Raw genomic sequence first — 16,467 nt, 5'->3', positions numbered from 1 at the left:
TGGTATTTTTTTTTTTTTTATGATTTTTCTCTTTCTTGTACTTTAGGGTCATGGTTATTTAAATAATTCTTAAATGTAAGTCAATAAATTGTTTATTAAAGAGAGTACTACTAATATACATAATGTATAAATACAAAACTTTAAAATTTATATTTTTCCTTTTTGAAAACTGAGGGGCAAAATGAGATTTACTGTCCTGAAAAAAATAATCTTAAAGGTCCTAGTAGACTTTGGTTCATGCATCTTGATGAGATGTTGTTGTTGGCTTGCATAAAGCTGGACGGGGTTGCAAAAGTACTTTAAAGCCTGATTTATAAAAAAGCTTAAAATCTATAAATGTCTGCTCTCTATAGGACTGCATGTCCTGGTTTGGGGCTGCTACACTGCCTCAGGGCCTGGGCAGCTTGTTATCATCATCGAAAACATTAATTCCCAAGTTCATTAGGAGAATATTAAGCCATCTGTCTGGCAATTGAAGTAGAACTTTTGGGATGCAACAGGACAATGAGAAAATCTACAAGAGAATGGATAGTGGAGAAAAAAGCAGGCCCTCTAGAGTGGCCAGGTCAAAGTTCTGACCTCATCCTGATTGAGTTGCTTTGGTAAGAGAGCAATTCACACCAGACATCACAAGAATATAGCTGAACCGAAAGGCTTTTGTAAAGAAGAATGGGGCTGAACTCCTCCTGATCTTTGTGCAGGTCTGATCCGCAATTACAGGAAATGTTTTGTGGAGATCAACCAGTTATGAAATCGCATGTTCAGTTTCCTTTTTTCTCCATCCAGCCCTGTGAATGTTATACAGTGTAACATTAAGCATTAGTATTTCGAATGAGTTAAACCTGTATCCTGTCTTCTGAGTAACATTGAGAATATCACTATATATTGTTGCAACACCGCCACCACGACCAGTCTGACGGGGCTCATGCTTATACCACTGTTATATACTACTTTTATTCTAAATTATTCAGCCTCTGGATCAAACTGTTATTTGTTCTTGTGTCGTTTCATTCATGAGGATCAAATAGACTATGCGAATGAGACAGCCCCACTCTCTCAAATCTCACACACTATCCTTCTGCTTTGTAGTATTATATCTGCAAGTAGTTCATGAAAGGGGTTTCTGCACTGTACATTATGGGTCTCTGAGAGTAATTGTATCACTTAAACACACAACCAACATCACTAACCAGATTTTAGTCCATAAGAAACAGTGAGAACATTGTGTATTGTGATGCCACTCTGTAAAGAGAAACTGCTCCCTATCAAAAGTGTTATTGGGGCAATAGCACTAAACCCTCCTCTGATACCACAGAACATGAGGAAAATTACCTGAAGGTCCGGTTCATGTTTAGTCCAATTGCCTCTCAGCGCCTCTAAATGTGTTGTTTACCAAGTCAAAAACACTATAATTGTATCTTTTAAAGCCTAATTTATTTCCTCACAGAGACAATTGTACCCTAAAAGTGGAAGACAAGAGAAAAACACTTCTGGTGTCCATGGTGATGTCTTATTCCAACTGCAGTCACTGCTGTGTGGATCTTGAGGCAACAATTCAGATGTAGATTACAGGATCTACAAATTCAAGTTCAGAGTGCTCCAATCAAACCTAATCATACTGTTTACTTCTCATACTTGGAACTGTTGAAAAAGTGTTTTTCTGTCTATCCAACATAGAGGCGGGTCTGTCACTATCCTGGTGTTTTGCATGGAGTGGTCTGTTCACAGTCAAATGGAGGATATTTGTGCAGCACAAATGCTGAATTATTATAAGTAGAAAAATCTTCATGTTGAATCAACACAAAGGTCAGAAGAGTGCCATTACAGGCATGAAAAATGTGTCAGAATTTGCCTGCCTCCTGTGGGGAAATGTCAGAGGATCAGTGAGCGACTGAATACAAATGTCAGACGATATGGATAGAGGAGGAGAGAAACTGTTCAAACTTTCCTCACATTGCATTAAATTGAGCACTTGTGATAAAAAAAAATACTGTTCGAAAGTTTGGAATCAGTAAGAAATCTCTTATGCTCCCCAAGGCTCCATTTACTTAATCGAAAATACAGTAACAACAGTAATAACGTGAAATATCATTACAGTTTAAAGTATCTCTTCATTTTAAAATATGTTAAGATGGCAAAGCTGAATTTTCAGCATCATTACTCCAGTCTTCAGCATCACATGATCTTTCAGAAATCATACTAATGTGTTTATTTGCTGCTCAAGAAACATTTATTATCAATTTCGAAAGCAGGTGTGCTGCTTAATATTTATTTAATATTGTGGAAACTGTATTTTTTTTTTTTGGTGTTTGAATAACAAAGCTTGATGACGACCTTAAATTTTGGATGGTTTTCTTGCTTCATAGTGCTTTCTTTTTTTGTGTTGAGCTCATGTTTTTTGGGTTTATGTATCGATAATAAGAATTAGTCATAATTTGTGTTTAATGGCTCAGCTGGAAAGATGTTTCACGAGAGAAACAGATTTGTTTAATTATTTTTAGTGGGCTTATTTCATTCTGCAAATATGTGGCCGTGTTTGAAATGTATTCACAGTCTTTCATTAAATGAAGCAGCAGGGATCACCTGTGTATCGTAATGAATAGAAGAAAATTTTATTTAAAGACTCCCAACTGCTTTATTCACCTGATTTGATTGTTTTAAAAAGGTAAAAATGTAATTTTGCCACTTATTAAAATGCTTATTTCATATATATCTTTAAACATTTCATTATAATGTGCCTTTGTCTCTTTTACTCTGCCGTGTCTCACTACATTAAATGTTAATGTGATTTGTTTTAAAGAATTACACTTACATAATTGTGAATCAATACATGGCCCATAAAACAGAGCAAGCACAGCTAATGGCACCTTTTCTTTATCTTTGCAAGGAAGCAAATCTTAGACTTAATTAAAAAGAGCTTGATTTACCACCCCTATCTTTTGTAATCATGTTAACCAATTGTTGTCTGAATGCTCATTAAGATTATGGATTTTAATTAGGAACCATCAATACGCTCTATATCACTGGCTCCTCTGTGACTTCTTGTGAGCAGACAGTGAGATTCATCTTTATCAAACTAGTAATGATTTAAAACTTTATGTATTTATTTTTCCTGTAGCGCACCGGATACACTGTCGAGGCCATAGTGAATGGGAAACAAAACAGTTCTAAACAAATGTTCAGTGGATTTTGAACTGTTTGAAGTTATCTAGATGCTGTCACCATTTAACTTCTCATCTTCTAACATCTAACTAGCTCAATGTCAAATTACCCATCAGTAGATTATCCCGTCTGTCATTTTTGATGCACATCCTCTTAAAACAATATTGAAGAGTTGTAGTTATTTGAGTGAAACCATTGTACCAGTGCAATTAAAGCCTTGGTAAATGCTGAAATAACCTGATAGTCATGCAGGCAGCAGATGCAGGGGCTATATTGATTCATTATCAAGCAGCATGGGTCACTCATTACATTCTGAGCTATAATTAGCCAACACCTGTTTCCTGTTTGATTTTACGCTAATAAAAGATTTTCCTCAACACTCCTGTCTTAATGCGAACCATTAATTAGTGATGACAGGCTGAGTATTTAAAAACAACAACAAAAAAGCAGATTTCTTCTGCAAAACAGTGTTACATGAAACAGTTGGCAAAATGAAATACTTTTAATGCCAGAAAGGTTAAAACTGTTAAAACAAAGCGGGGTTCAGGGAGCGATCAGTAATCAAGACCTTTAATTAACCTCTGCGTGACTTTTTAAGGTCTTCTTTTTGAGTTAATTTTTCAAGTCATTTTGATCTAGGGCCAATATAACAGATTTGACTTTAAAAACTGAACGTAAATCATAAAGTATTACGACTATTCATTCATTTCTATCATTTGAGGAGGTAGATTCAAGGTTCATGTGTGTTTGATTATCAAAAACCGGATAAAAATGAATGGCAACTTCCTACAATCAAGCTCTTACACCGGACTCTATGCATGAACATATCACTGACCATGACATTTTATTGATATTGCTGTGCCACGGACCTTGGAGTGTACTATTTAATATATTTAACGTCTCCCCACTGATTTACAAGCTCAACCCTCCCCCGTTTATGAGCGTTAGCAGGCAGCCACTCAACTTTATGAGGAACCGAAAATGAAAAAATAATGACCCCATCCATTGTAAAAGTTCAACCTGGTTCAGAAAGAAAGGTGCTGAAGTCAACAGACTGGAATGAAAATGACAAGTAACACCTTTCTTTCTGCACATTTGGTAGCAGCATGTGTAAGCTACTTTTTTGCACATTTCCAAAGCTTTCTTTTTTCTTTCTTTCTTGAGCTCTGCAAATTACTATAGCTCTAACTATAGGATAATTGCAGAAGAAAGTGGGCTCCTGATAAATTCTGCTGGAGTTGATTCTCTGAAGAGAGAATTTAATTGTGTGTGAATAAAGTATGCCTCTGTGAGTACAGAGATAATTTTGACATTAATTAAGAGGCCAGTAAGGTGGATGTCATTAGATCAGTTTCTAGTAGATGGGGTAGAATTCTTTGCAATAAATAATTTCTCCTCTGGTGTGGTACCAACGCTGGACTAACAGTTGTATGACAGTCCAATCAACAGATTATGCAGTGCTGTGAAAAGGCAGTTTTGTAACTCTGACTGATGTATTTTCATTATTTTTCTATGTATTTCCAGTGAGTGGATATTGCTTTGACATGCACTTGACAAATAGCCTCATTAAGTGAGAGAAATGTGAGATTCTAGAACTTAATGAACTCAATGAAAAGCACTTCACCTACTGCTTAAATGTTGCAACACCAAGGTTGAAAAACATGGAAAGCCAGGTGAAAAGCCAATAAACAGATGAACAATTGACAGTGTAACTGTTGTTGTGTAAGCTTAAGGAGCACGCCATCAACCCAAGGATGCAACATATGTCAGGATTTGATTTATTCGTCAGCGTTAACTGCTTCTTTAATGATCATCAAGGAAAGCATACGCTTCCCAATCCTTTTATTTCAGGAGGTGGTCTAGAATCTGCTACTGTTCTTTGTGTCACACTATGGAACCATATGGAAGCCAATTTCCAGAGTAAAAAAGTAAAACACGAAATGGTGAAACTAAGTTTTATAAAAGAAATAAAGTCGCAAGATTTTTGATGTATGATGTAGATTTGTGATATGTGTTGTGATATTTTTGTGAAATCACATTTTGAGATTTCACATTGTGAGGTGTAAAGTCTGAATTACCAGAAATAAGTTTGCAATTGCAAGAAATTACATCACATTTTGAGATGCAGAGTTGCATTTGGCAGATATAAAGTTTTTTTTACATCTCTACATTTATTTACATCTCACAGCTGCATCTTTGTATCTCACAGTTTTATTGAGAGATGGCCATTCATAAATCGGCGAAGTTCTGTGTAATGCACACAGACTGCTGGTCCATGTTGGAAATGTGCTCCACCATCATAAGCAATAAAAGAATAACTAATTAATCATCACTGAGGCTTGTTCACTCATAAAAGTGAAAGTGATGCATGGGGCTTTAAGCATTTTCGCACAAACAAAAAGGTAAAAATGTCAATATAGTATCAATTTGATGATATTTTTTCTTCTTTGTTTTCTTTTTTGTCATCTGTCTCTAAAATACACAGACAGATGTAAATTTATACACAGAGAAAAACACTGTAGGGCTAGAGTCAAGGTCAATCACTGTGGGAATGTTGTTGATATAAGTACATTGGCCAAGAGCAAAACAGTGGATGATACAGCTGGAATCTTACCACAGAGACACTCTAAATGATGGTTTATTCACTTCAGCGCTGTAGTCTATGGATTAGACCCCACATCCAAGTGAAAGCCGTCTCGGGTTACATACGTTACACCAGTTCCCTGAGTAGAAAGCGAGATGCGGTGTCTTCTTAAAATTCTTCCTATGAGGCTGCATGTTTTCTCTCGGGCTACTACTTAACCTGATTTTAAATATTGCCATGTCTTCAAATGTTCATTTTGTAGGTGTTACAGGGCTGACGAGACGTGAGACGTGCAGATCCATTCGCAAAGCTTTTATTGTGGAGAAGACAGAGACATGGTCATGAAGCAGGCAGGGTCAAACTGAGGCAGACAGGTATATGGCGGGCAAAACACAAGAATAATCCTAGGGCTAGCGTGGGTCGATGAACTGCAGACAGAATCAGAAGGGGCAAGACTAGGGGTAAACGCTGAAACAATACTCGGCAGAGGGAAGGGATAAGAGTGAGTGTTATATAGTGAGGGAGTGATATGAAACAGCTGGGTGCAATCAGTGTTAACAGCTGTGTGCAATCCGTGCTGAGTGCAATCAGTGCAATGCATGATGGGAAATGTAGTCCGGGGTGATGTGCAACAGTGTGTAGTGCGAGAGTCAATGAAATTGGAAGTTCATGGACCGGATTCGTGACAGTAGGTGCTCCCAAAACAATTACAGTATAAACACCTGTAAGTAACTGTATTTGCATAGCTGCTGCATGAAAACTAAATAATAATTGAAGCAATTTTTACAGTAGTGTTTCATCTTACTTGAATGGTGCACACATTGTCATTTGTCTGCTTAATGACCTTGTTTAGTCCACAAAGCAGTATATAATGAGATGTAGGAGATTTTCAAGTCGTATAATGAAGCCATTACTATATGCTGCTCTCCTAACTCAATTAGCGGAGTACACAGGCAGCCTGTTTTTATCAGAGGTGAGACGCTTGATTCATCTCAGGGGCAAATTAACAACAGGGATTGCATGTGTTTCTTCATTTATTTTTCCATCTTGTTAGTTCTTTCTTTCCTTGTGATAATTTCTCACTTTTCTTGAAGTAACATTCACTGAGAAGTCATTAAAGGTTCTTGGCCTGCTCTGATGTACTTGGAAAAAACACAGAAAATGTCCTGTTCAGTGGTAACCAAGACTTTAAGTCAGATCAAGCTAATTATATCTTGGGAAACAGTGTATGCATGCATGTGGTCACCCATTACAGCAGGAATTGTTGAACAAAAGATGGATGGATGGATGGACACACACACACACACACACACACAAATGGCAATTAACATAAACAATGGTATGGGTAAATTAAAAAGGATACAATATTCATCCATGTATCTGTCAATATTTTGCAATAAAGCACTTTGATAGTTTTATAAACCACTCATAAAACCAGTCTCTTCTTTCCAATGACCTTTACTTTTCACTGTTCTTACAGTTATATGATATCTCTAGCAGAAAATGCTTATTATTAGATCCCAGTGCAGTGCTCTTGTAAAATTCATTCCCTGAAATCGTCTAATAAAATGCTCAATGAATAATCAATAATTGAGATCATGCCCTCTTCTTCATCTTGTTTTAAATGATCTAACAGTGAGATTCCCTCCCTTCTTACTCCTCCTCAGTGTGCTGACCAGGTGAGGAGAAGCTCCAGATGGCCGGGGGTCTGTTAGGATAAGAGTTATTCAGCACCTCATTCACTAATAATTTCATACAACTTGAGTGTTTTGTGCCCAGAAAAAGTTCTGTCAGATTCACAACTGGTGCGTACATGAAATGCTTCTTACCCTCGTTCTAATATTGATGGCTGGCAGGCAGTGCATACACAGCTAGTAATGGGGGTTATACACAACAAATGTCTGTATTCTGTAAAACAGGTCACGTTGCTTCTAGTTTATGTCCTGAGGTAACACATTATAGGGACCAATTCTCACAATTAACTAGTTGCTTATTAGAATGATAATTATTAACATATTGGCTGTTTATTAGTACTTATAAAGCACATATTCTGCATGACCATATTCTACATCCTTAATCCTACCCAATACCTAAATTTAACAACTACCTTAATAACAATTTATAAGCAGTAATTAAGAGTTTATTGAGCCAAAAGTCATAGTTAATAGTGAGAACTGGACCTTAAAATAAAGTTTGACCCTTTGTTAAATATGGAGCTCAAATATGATCATAACCTTTGTCCATCATATATGCATATTGATATCTAAAAGTTTTTTTTCTTCTCACTAACATTCTGATATTAAAATATTTATTTGAGAAAATAACTGATATAAGAGATTACTTTTTATAAAGCCATTAAAAGCATGATTTTACATAGATTGACTTCAGTTGGCTTCAGTATTGTCCATATGCATATTTTGGATTTTGGAATCCCATAGAGGGATTTGTTGGAATGTGCAACATGTGCACATAATCTGATCTAAAATTCACCTCACTAAAATCACTCGCCAATAAAATTGGAAGCCTTTTTAAAATGAATGTGTCAGTTATAAAAGCAGAAGGAGAAGTCAAACATCTAACACAGCATTCTAGCTGTGAACAAACACATAATGGTTATTTAAAGTGGGCTATTGTCTACCCCTGACGTATACGTTTTTTTCTTTATCAGTACTCCTTCAGCTACTGCGTGAAGAGCTAAACATTTGTTTGGCACATTATGGTAGTGTTGAATCCCTGTCAGGATCTGTCAGATTATATTTTGTTTTTGTTTTTTATTGCACTGTGTAAGACAGACTGAATATTGTCCCAGAGGAGCTGTTTGGCTCTTCCTCAGTTAGCAGACATGCCACACATGATGCAAACTAATCCTCATTATCAAAGCGTCTTACTCCGTACCATGCTGAGAAGGAAGACACTTTTACTCTAATTTCACAAGTTCACACTTACATATAATTAGATGAAATATAGTAATGCGTATTTGGCGTGCTGTCTGGGGAAGGGCTCTGAGCTCGGGAATGGCCTGAACCCAGAGTACTCCCCCCATATAATTGTAGTCAGAACTCGAAGTGAGGAGATGTGGCGGTGGAGGGATGCTGATAAACCGGCGATGGATAGAGGTAAGTCTGCTGTATTTATACCTCTTGGTGTTGATTAACTTGAGTGCGCTCCTCTTGTGTTAATTAGGCTAAGTATCTGACATGCTCCTCCCGAACTTTGTTAATAAAATATAATTTCACGAGTTCACATTTACATATAATTAGATGAAGTACAGTAATGCGTATTTGGCGTGCTGTCAGGGAAAGGGCTCTGAGCTCGAGAATGGCCCGAACCCAGAGTACTGAAAAGCAAATGAGTGAAGGACAGCCGCCAGACTAAGGACCCCCCCCCCCCCCCCAAAATAAGCACTGAGATTTGGCGGGGGCTGGTGCTTCGAGAAGACGCCTGGTTGGCAGGCCGGAAGAGCCTACGTACTCCGATGGGAGCGACTTGTGGCGTCGGATGGGTAGGCCCTACCGGCTGCTGGTATGGAACTACGTGGTTTGGAGCGCCTGGTCGGGAGGCTCGTGCCAATGCTCAATGGGAGCAGCTCACGAGTTGGAATGGGTGAGTCCTGCCGGCCGGTGAAGGAGGAGCAGCGTGATTGTAGGCCTGACCAGGAGGGCCCGAGTTGTTTGTGGCATTGGCGGACGGGCTCTACTGGCCGGCAAGCCCCTGCTGATCGATGGATAGAGGGCGAATGTCTGACCGCGAGGGCCCAGGAAGCCTCCGACTGGAGATCAAGACTCCGGACATCGGATGAGTGGGTCCTATCCGTTTAGCAAGGTAAAAAGACTTTGGGACATCCGATCAATACTCACGACATCGGATGGATAAGTCTCGCTTGTGGGCAGCAAGTATACAAGCCTAACTGGGAGGACTCTCGCGGCATCTGACAGGAGATAAAGACTAACGCATCAGACGAGTAAGTCTCGCCGGCAAGGAGAGAGAAAAGGAAAACCCGACTGGGAGGGCTCTCGCAGCATCCGATGAGCATTCGGAGGGGGGGAGAAACGTGAAGTTTGACTGAGACGGCTCAGACAGCGTTCGGAGAGAGGTCGAGACTCATGGCGTCGGACAGCTGAGCCTCACCGACCGTCGATCAGAAAGGTAGAGTTGCGTGGTCGGGAGGCTTTTGCGGCATCCGATGGGAGATCAATACTCACGGCGTCAGACGGGTAAGCCTCGCCGACCGTAGGATGGAAAAGGTAAGGGATGGAAAGGTAAGATTGCAGGGCCAGGAGGCTTTTGCAGCATCTGACGGGAGTTTAATACTCACAGCATCAGGTGGGTAAGCCTCTCCGGCAGTCGGATGGAATTTAGGCATGGAGTTGGGATGTGGATATGGAATACTACTGCGGTATAGGGTTGTAACGGTATGATAATCATCTCAGAAAATATCACGGTTTCACGGTTATCACGGTATATATTAAACAATAATTCTTATCAGTAACAATGACTTATCAGTAACAATGAAAGAACAAAAACAAATTATTTGAGTGAACAAATCCTTTATTGCAACAAACTTGAAACCATTTTAATGAAATTATTGAAGTCTCCTTTCTGAAAAAAAATAAAAAATAAAAATAAAATAAAGCTGTACACCTTATGTATATCTATATCACACTTTAACATTTTAATTAATGTTTTAAAATGTTATTAAATGAAAATTTACAACTCCTTTTATTTTTGGCAAAGTTAAAACATGGACAAACATGATATTCCTTGAAAACATTGTTTAAATTATTTTATTATAAAGAATATTATTATTGTTGTTATAACTTTGTACATTGTACAATGCTAATATATTTCTGTCATAATTTCAAATTAAATCAAACTTTTATTTTGGCGGTGTGTAGCGGACCTTTGAATTTCAGAGTGTATTTGACAATGGTTTTTCTCAAATAAAACTGTTTATTTACATTTTCTCTCAGAGCAGCTCTGATGATGTTCATGTTTATGTATCTTAGACGCTGAAAACACCATTTATGTATGCGTACTTCAGTATGCAGTACGTTAGATAAAACTGCGCCACTCAGAGACATGCAGAAACAAGCAGATTATTTATATAGCAGTCTCTTTGCGCTTTAATATTCACAGACACATATCATAACTACTTTTGACTTAACCATCCATCCGATTGTGCGTTTTACGTGATATCCTCATTATACTGTAAATTCCATGTTCACGACTGCACCGGGATTCCCTCTGCTTCACGGAAATCATACGGCCTTAACTTATAACTTGTTATTAATGCGACATACCTTTTTCTGCACAGAGGGATGGTGTCCGTGAATATGAGCGAAGATGGTGGATGTATTGCCTGCTTCTGCAGCCACTTTGCGTCCACATTTTTTGCAAATTGGATCCGTCCTCAAGGACAACTCCAAGTTTTTTTTTTTTTTTTAATATCCGAAGTATTCCCATACTGCAGATATTAACTTTTTTTTCGGCGGGGATGGAGATTAGATATTATCTCTGTCTGTCATTTTCTCCGCTGCACGTGCGTGTAAGTAGCCAAGTGAATGCAGAGTGAAGCAGCCGAGCGGAAATAAGTTGCATGTGCGTGGGTGAGATTTTTTTTTTTTCATAAATTTTTTTAACCGTAGATATGCAAATGTTTACGGTATGATAACCGTGCACGTTCAAACCGTGACAAACAGTCATACCGTATATCGTTGCAACCCTACTGCAGTAGTGATTACATTAAACGATTTGTTGACCAATGAGGGTTTGGTGGGCTTCTTTGATGTGAAACTAGTTAGTTCTGATGTTGCTTTGAAAAGCTTCTGAAGACCATCTTCCTAGAGCTTGGATCTGCTGCTTGGAGAGGCCTTTTTGGGCTGCTGACGTTGCTGCCCCGATGCGAAAAGGGTGGCAAGAGAAATTTTTTGCTGGGATGCCCAACAGTTGCAGGACGGATCTGAGATGTTTTTGAAACCAAAAGTGAGTGACAGGTTTTTTGGAGTCGTCTAAGGATGGGGGTTCGTGGGGGGATTTCGCCTGAGAATTTCTAAGGCGGAGGTACTCAAGGCTGGACTGATATGGTTGGATTGGATAAGAGAGGTTAAAAATGTAGATGAAATTACCTTTCTTAGCTTGGTCTGTCTTGCTTTGTTTGATCAAGAAAGAAATAGTTTCGTTAGCGAGTATGGTTAAATCTGAGACGGTAGGGTTGACTTTTAATCGAATTTGGAAGAGATGGTGAGCGCTTGCTTGGGCTGCGGGCCCCAAGCTGAAAGTGGGGGTGGGGTTGTGTTTGACAGCGAGTGCTTGCTTGGGCTGCGAACCCCGAGCTGGAAGTGGCGGGTGGCGGGGATGTGTTTGGCGGCGGGTGCGGCCAAGCGCTTGCTTAGTCTGCGAGCTCCGAGCTGAAAGTGGCAGGCGGCGGGGCTGTGATTGGCGGCAGAGGCGGCTAAAGCTAAACGCTTGCTTTGGCTGCAGGTTCCGGAAAGGTGGTGGGGTAAGAGATGGCTGGTGGAAAATGTTGAAAATTTTGTGCCTCTGCCGCTTGAGGAGGCAACCTTGCGGGTACTGGGGGCCGTGGAAAAGGCACGGGGTTAGGAACAACTGGACGAAACGGTTGGGAGGCTGAGGGGGGACCAGCAGGCCTGGCTGCAAACGATGTTGCCGAAGGAGGAGCCGCAGTGAAAGGCTGGGCTGTGGCCAGTGTCGCATAAGGTCTTGCGGCGGTGGGATCTGGGGCGCGGCCCAGGCTTGCTGACGGCCTGGCCCCGCGGCTTGATGATCACAGAAAGCTGGGTCTTGCGCAGGAGGAAGACGGTGAAGTCAGGCAAAGTGTGTATGAAGGTTTTCCTTGCCTTTTGGCCGCCTTTGGGGCTGGGGTGGACTCAGGAGAGAGGGTAGGCCTCGGCATCTTGGGAGGCGAGTGGCTGCTTGAGCCGTACGGCGCCCACAAGATGGAGCCTGGGGCTCGGTTGCGGTGCCACGCGGGGAAGGAGTAAAGGAGATAAAACATCATAAGGTATGACACCAGAACACACATTTAATACCAAACATTTGTTCTCAGATAATGAAAACACAGAAAACATCAAAACCTTAACCCAGGAACATATACACACACGTGTATGCACATTATATGATTAATTGCTAGGAAACTGAAATTTGTTCAGTGGAAATTTTGCTGATGTCGTGCAACCGTATCAGCACTGTTTGTGGGTTACCCAAAAAAGACCCGAGTGCTTTGACTCATAGCCAAAGCCAGGTTCATTGAAGATTTGCATTTAAAACTGTGACAGGTGATAAATAATGCACACACGGGGAAAAATCCAGACTCCAGACTCACTACAAAGCCTTATTTTATTAATGTTCTCACCACTGAAACGGTAGTTGATAATGGAAGCTCATTTAATCCTGAAGGAATAGAAGGACAAAGTCGAAACATAAATATGTAAATAATAGCCCTGTGCTAGATTACTCCTATTTGTCAATGTCAGGGCAACTGTCGCGTGCCCTCCTCTATTCCAACACACATACTTATTCCTGCACACAGTTCCTACACCATCAGAAAGTGTCACCTGATATACTTGCATTGAATTTCAGCTTTGTGTTTGTTTGACACCTGTCGTGTTAACGTCACTTCAGTGTCATTATTTCTCAGGAGCATTTGTAATCTTAACAGCCCAATTGTTCAGCGTTTTAAGAACAACAGTCTTTATGATTATGACTGCGTACGCAAAGCATGGTAAGACTTTTATGTGCTAAGTAATGGGCGAAAAACCAAGTAAATAAACTGAATAGTAAATAGTGGGCAAAAACCTAAAGTCAATGGTATGGGACTGTTGGACACTAAGAATAATTTTGTGAAAACAACACAGAGCAACTGCAGCAAAGTGACAGCAAACCTCAATACTCACCTTGAAGACCCTGTTTTGTAACAGAGAAAACCAACATCCATTAAAGAGCTGTAATGGTTAACATTTTAATCACAGACACCAATCCTAAAATGCAGAAAAGGTGGTGTCATGATCATAAAATCTAGACAGTTGAAGCACCAAGATGAACTTCAACATCTGCACTCTCCAGTATTATTTAGCCACTGTGGGCAGATGTTGACAACATTCAACTGGAGATTATTCAAAGGTTGTATGTCTCTATTCTAAGAAGGATAGAAGCTGTATCAAAGGCAAATTTTGGCAAAAAAAAAACACTGCCTGGTGTTCACATTGCTTTGTCTAATCCCTGTAAGAAAATGGCATTACTTATTTCATCTACATCTGCAAATGTTAAAATTCAAACAGTATTGCAGATTGTAGGTTTTAAGTAGCTAATGCTTTTTGTTGCTGAGTTATATGTTTGATATCAACTGATTCTGTATTAGATATGATGAAAATATACAAGCTCAGCACAATGGACAATAATAAAGCTGAAATCACTGTGCCATGATATGACTCTTAAAGGGAGTTGATGAGAAGCCTTGATTCTTCACTGGTTCAGTTAGCTAAGGTTGCTTTAGTAATGATTCTACAGTTCATAAATTCAAGACCTTGGGTGTGTGTCATTTTATGATTCTTCATCCTCTGATCTGTAGGCTATCCCATGACAGTACTGAAAACTGAAAATGCGTGAAGTGATGATGAGAATAACATACTGTACTACTGCAGCAATTGTTTTGGTCAATAAAACATATTTTAAAAGATGCATTCTAGAATTGTGTAATATAACACATTTTGTAATCTTTTTCTTTAAATAATAATCATTGGGCCGTCATCTTGTAGTTATTTAAAAAAAATAATTAAACTGCACTTTTTATTTGTGAGATGATTTTGTTTCTTCATCAGAACAGATTTGGAAAAATTGAGCATTACAACACTGCAGTGAATGGGTGGCATCAGAACGAGAGTCCAAACAGCTGATAAAACATCACAACAAACTACACAACCCAAATATGTTGGTGGGTTTTGATGCGAGAGGACAACAGGGAATGAACTTTTTCACTAGAGGAAGCGTTGTTATTGATTTTGGTCCTATATTTTGGCCAGAAATGTCAGTTTGTAGTTAAAACACCTTACTGACTAATTTGTTCATTACAAACATGCAGCTTTTCAATTTACAGGATGTTTATTGACGGACTGGAGTCATGTGAATTACTTGTGGATTATTGATGTTTTTAACAGCTTTTTAAAACTCTCATTCTGACGGCACCCATTCACTGCAGAGGATCCATTGGTGAGCAAGTGACCTAATGCTAAATTTCTCCAAATCTGTTCTGATAAAGAAAACAACTCATCCACATCTTGGATGGTCTTAGTGTGAGTACATTTTCAGTAAATGTGTATATTTAGGTGAAATATTGCTTTAAGTGCAGCTTTTTGGGGGGAGACTGTACTATGTAAATAGAGTCCTACTTTAAGTCAATCTGAAGTTTTCAACAGTTCTCCCTGCCAGCACTGATGTTATTTGCAAACAGTGGTATTGACAGCTGTGATGGATGTTGGTGTCCTGCTCTTGTGCATGGCAGCAGAGTGAATAAGATGAGTCTAGCTGCTCTCTGTCATCACTGCTGAAATACTTTACATGATTGACTACTGTTGAAGTGCCCCACCTATAAAACTTTGTTTACATCTGATTGCTTTGTTGTTTCCACTAGTACAAACATGAAAATAATTAACTTTATACCAGTCTCTGTTGAATTTATAACCAAATTTGGACACAACATGTCCCATGAAATATATTCACGTCAAGTCACAGCTTATTGTCAATGCTCTCCCATAGAATAAGAAAAGAGGTAAATGTACTTCCTATAGGCAATAAAAAAACAAAAGTCTACACAATATCAATTTATAGAAAAACAATTATAGATTTATTTATTATATAGAAAACAAATATGAATATAGAACATTATTACACTGTAAAATGGTGTGTATACAGCATTTCAAAATTATTGCAAAGTAAATTCATATTCATATTTTGTAAGAGTTAGAAGACTTGTGAAATGCTAAAGACAAAACACCATGGCAGGCATCGACTGACTTTAAGTATAGAAGACGTGTACATAATTTTCTTCGTTTCATATGCGTGCAAATGCAGGAGAGCAGAAATGCGAGAAATCTGTTGTGTTCAGTTTGTGAAATGTACATACTGTAAACTATGAGTTATTGAGTATCAAAGTAAACTCCTACAAGTTATATTAGATGACTGTTTGGAATTTCTTCTCAGACAAAACATCACAAACAGGCATTGACTGACTTTAAATGTCACAACATAGACTTCGCGTACCATTTTCTTCTATTTATATGCATGAAGTCCATTGTGTTCTGTTAGTGAAATGCGCATGATTCTGATTCATAATTTAAAAGGAATATGTTCACATAATTAAGGATAAAGCAACCCAATGAATAAACAAACACAGGCCTGGCTGCTGATGTCCATTAGGTGCTTTATTGAACACTGTGATAAAGAATGAGCTGAAAGTAGCTTCACAACTTGTTCAGTAATTTCATCTGCCATATAAGCCGCTTCAGATTGCATGTCAGCCCCTGAAGGAGTAAATCACTGTTCCCTTGACTCAAGATCAGGTTGATAAAAGCATCTCGTTTTGGCTGATGAGTAACACGTTTGATATTAGAACAACAGCTGTGTTGTTTTTGTTTGACATTGACAGGCTCCAGCGTATGCCAAACTGTTCTGATTGGCAATCTGTCATTGGAATCTGTCATCTGCTT

Source organism: Sinocyclocheilus grahami, unplaced genomic scaffold (genome assembly GCF_001515645.1).
Source record: "Sinocyclocheilus grahami isolate Dianchi unplaced genomic scaffold, SAMN03320097.WGS_v1.1 scaffold195.1, whole genome shotgun sequence".
Taxonomy (NCBI): Eukaryota; Metazoa; Chordata; class Actinopteri; order Cypriniformes; family Cyprinidae; genus Sinocyclocheilus; species Sinocyclocheilus grahami.
The sequence above is the reverse complement of the archived record's forward strand: the minus strand, read 5'-3'. Positions refer to the sequence as shown.